Here is a 4562-nt window from a genome sequence, read left to right as displayed (position 1 = left end):
TCTGCCTACTGTCCTTTAGAAGATCTACTGTTTGTAAAATACCTTCCATATAATACCTTCGGGAGATCCTCTATAGAAGATCCGTACGTGTACGTCCAAACATCATAACAAATTTAATACACCCTCAATTTTATAATAGATACTATAAAATTAAATGGGAACAGTTATAAAAATTGGGGCAGAAAACTCGATACAAATACGCCTTTAGCAAGCAAGCCGATTTTAAATCAAAGCTTATGAAGGAAAAGAATCCCCTATAAAACGCCAGCCCACAAACACACATAGCCATAAAAAGTTGTACAATAAATAATAATAACCAAGTTATGGGGACTGAGGGAGCAGAGAACAAATTTCAAAACATTTAAGCATTTTTCAAAATCCCAACAAATAACAAAAAATTCTCCAAAACACATTGGCCCCAAAAAATCTGCGAGTATTTCCTAAATTCTCTGATTTACATTTGTGTGGTGAGGGAATGTTCTGGTGTCAATTTCAGTTATTTGCAATCGTGAAGAGAACTTCTTTACTCTCTCGGAACGATTATTTAATCAAATTGCCCTTTTGAAGTAAGGTTATTGTATTGCCTCTCCGAATGCATTTTCCTCTCCCACAAAAAAAAAAAAAAAAAAAAAAACATTCTCATACATGTTTGTAAAATTGCATTGTATTCTCTCTCTTTTCTCAAAGGTTGCACATTTTTTTGAAAACCCTCTGGATGTGCATTTTGGGGGCTCCAACCTTCTTCGTGTGCCCTCAGACAAACAAACACACAAACATTTGCTCATAACAATTTATATGTGTTTTCCATGTTAAAATATTGGTTGCTCGTTTTGTCTTTCCCCATTTCTTTAACTCGTCGGTGTTTTTTCTTTTGGGTTGTCTCCTTTCTAGTCTTTTGGGGCCAATTGTCATTTGTCGTTGTGGTGGTTTGACTTGTTGTTGCTCGGTTTTTAATTAAGTTTTTTCGTCGTCAATTCAAAAGTGTTTCTTTTATGAAATGATGTTGTTGTTGGTGGATTATGATGTTGCTGCCCTCAGCATATTACGAAATATGACAACAATGCAATTTTATGTGGTTCATCAGTTTGTTAGTGGTTTGGGAGGGGAGGGTTTTTTTTTGACTTCAAAAAAGGTTTTCTGAAGACATTGGCTGTCGCACAGTGGATTGTGAGAGTGCAAATTTTGTAAACATCTACTTGAAATCACATCGAAAAATTGTAAATTTGTCCTAGAACGCCTAAAAATATTTTTAAAATCAGTGAGCGGAGCATTATAGTTGGACGGAGCCGACCATATACAACTACCACGGAACTCTAATTTTCTTCGGATCTACATTCTAGGACTGAGCAATATTTCGCGATATTTGCGCCCTCTTGATCGATTAGGGGTCAACAGTTCCTATTTCCTATCCCTTCATGTTATTTGGCCAGATCCCCTTCCCCGTGTGGTGTTGGGCCAAGAACGCCTAAAAATATTTTTTTAAAATTAGTGAGAGGGGCATTATAGTCGGACGGATGCGACCATATGATACCCTACACAACTACCACGGAACTCGAATTTTCTGCGGATCTATATTCTCAGCCTGAGCAATATTTCGCGATATTTTCACCCACTTCAGCGATGAGGGGTCAACAGCTCCTCTTTCTTATCCCTTGAAATTATTTGGCCAGATCTCCTTTCCCGTGTGTTGTGTTGTGATGTTCAGCTTTAAATTGTGGCATATAGAGCAACTTCAAAAAACTTCAAAATTATGTTTTGGAATATCATCTGATCTTCACCGAAAATTACAGAGGTCGTCAGCGCTAAATTTCCGCCCTCTGGTGGGATAATAGTAATACTAAACAATATCATACCTAAATATGTAGGTATAACTTCCACATCCGAGTACTTACAACAATATAATTCGTATCCATTTAAAGGTCAACCACTCCTCTTGAATATAGTATCAACTTCTCAGGTCTATGACCTTCGGGAGTAAATATATACATGCCAGAATAGAAGTTTTGTAATTTTTCACACAAAAGTCTGGGTCTATTTGACCCGCTCCATCAAAACAGTCATGATTATTCTTTGGCCCCATTCGCATCGTGGTGTAAACTTTACTTAGAGAGTACTCTCAGGGGTTAAATTGCCTGGAGAAGGCCGACTTTTTTCTATAGAATGCTCTATAGAGATTTATGGGCCCTCAGAAAGAATTTTGTACATATATGTCCCTCAGAAGGTCTTAGGATATCGTCGGCCAATGTGAAACCCCTCAGAAGATCTCCAATCTTTAGAATCACGATGTTAGGTCATTTGAATTTAGGAGTTCCTCTGTCCATAGAAGATCGACAGGAGCCCTTCTAACAATATTCTGTCTTCCCATCATCAGTAGGTCTAGTTTCTGTCTATGAAATAGAAGGTCTTCTGTCAATGTAAAAAAAAATTAAGGAGATCTCCTGTCTTCAGATCATCAGGGGATTTACAAAAACATATTTTCTACAGAATACCTTCGGGACGATTGGTCCATAACTGTGGCATGCATTGTGTTTACACATTGTCTAGATGTTACACATGTCTAGATCGACTCAGCTAGTCGAGATATGACGATCGGTATACTAGGACCAATATTTCGGGGCATTACAAACTCTTGGGCCTGCACAAAGCTATAATAATTGTGTAGGGTATAAAACTTAGGACTAGGAGAGGGGACATCTTGAACAGAGCTGATAATATAGCGGTTTAAATTTTTTCGACCCGGAACTCAGTTTTTATATGACAACCTTGTTATACCCTCCACCATAGTATGGAGGGTATATTAATTTTGTCATTCCGTTTGTAACTCATCGAAATATTCATTTCCGACCCTATAAAGTATATATATTCTTGATCAGGGTAAAATTCTAAGACGATCTAGCCATGTCCGTCCGTCCGTCCGTCTGTCCGTCCGTCTGTTGTAATCACGCTATCTTCTGAAGGAATTGAGATAGGATGCTGAAATTTTGCATAGGGTTGTCTTTTGTCTGCAGGCAGGTCAAGTTCGAAGATAGGATATATCGGTCCACGTTTAGACATAGCTCCCATATAACAGTACCCCCCAATTTTCGGTATTTTGAGGTTCTTGGGCGCGTTTTTCAACCGAATACGCTGAAATTTGGTACATTGGGTTCTTATTGGGTACTTAATGTCCCCACAAAAAATTATAAATATAGGTCCACTTTTTCTGTTAGCGGCCATATTACGGTACCTCCTAATTTTCAGTATTTTGGTGGTTTTGATTGTATTTTTCCACCGAATTGGCTATAATTTAGTATTTCGAGTTCTTAATATGTACCAAATCTCTCCACAAAAAATTATAAACATATGTGAATTTTTTCGGATATCCCCCATATAAGGGTACCCCCCAATTTTCGGAATTTTGGGGTTCTTGAGCGCGTTTTTCAACCGAATACGCTGAAATTTGGTACATTGGGTTCCTAATAGGTTCCAAATCTCTCCACCAAAAATTATGAATATTGGTCCATTTTTTCGGATAGCCCCCATATAAGGGTACCCCCAATTTTCGGTATTTGGGGGTTCTTGAGCGCATTTTTCAACCGAATTTGCTGCAATTTGGTAATTTGTAGTCGTATATGGTAACAAATCTCTCTACCAAAAATTTTTAATATTCACCCCCTTTTTGGGGTAGTCCCCATATAACCCCCTTTTTTATATTAAAATAGTTATCTGATTTGTTCCGCGTTTTGAGTTTGGTTCTAAGTCTCTTTTGTAATCATTTCACCTGCGGAGGATAGAGAGATAAACAATTAGAACGTAAGGTTCGGTAATTAACTATAGCCGCATTTAGACCTAGCCCCTGATTGGAAGTTCGAGAATTTGAACTAAGCTTGGAAGAAATAATAAGATGGGCAAAGTTTGGATGAAATCTAAATTTTCTGAAACGGATTTGGTCCAAAGAAACATGGGGTCTAGAACCAATATTTCGATGAGACACATTTTCACCGTGTTAAAGTCTATACACCCTCATTAGACATAAGGCTGAGAGTATAATTATCCTTTAAAATTTTCTAAAATTTTTAATTATGGTTTACATAATCCGTTTTTAGAAATGTCGGTATAGGTCCACTTTTTGGTATGTTCCCTATATTTTCATTTATAGTACCTGTCAATATAACTATGGTGGAGGGTATCCAAAGTTCGGCCCGGCCGAACTTACCGCTTTTTCACTTGTTTATATTAAAATAGTTATCTGATTTATTCCGCGTTTTGAGTTTTGTTGTAAAAGTCTGTTGTAATCATTTCACCCGCGGAGGATACCGAGATAAAAAATTAGAACGCAAGGTTCGATAATGAACTATAGCCGCACTTAGACCTAACCCTGTGTGGAGGTTCCAGAAGGAGTGGATCGATATTCCCCATCATTGAATTTGAACACTGTGTTAAAGTTTATACACCCACAGTGTATAATTATCCATTAAAAATTTCTGAAATTTGTATTATGGTTTACATTATAATTTACATAATCCGTTTTTAGAAATGTCGGTATAGGTCCACTTTTTGGTATGTTCCCTATATTTTCATTT

The sequence above is a fragment of the Musca vetustissima genome, unplaced genomic scaffold, assembly GCF_032173495.1.
Source record: "Musca vetustissima isolate MV318-11 ecotype Yass unplaced genomic scaffold, APGP_CSIRO_Mvet_v1 utg31019, whole genome shotgun sequence".
Classification (NCBI taxonomy): domain Eukaryota; kingdom Metazoa; phylum Arthropoda; class Insecta; order Diptera; family Muscidae; genus Musca; species Musca vetustissima.
This window is presented reverse-complemented; position numbering follows the sequence as displayed.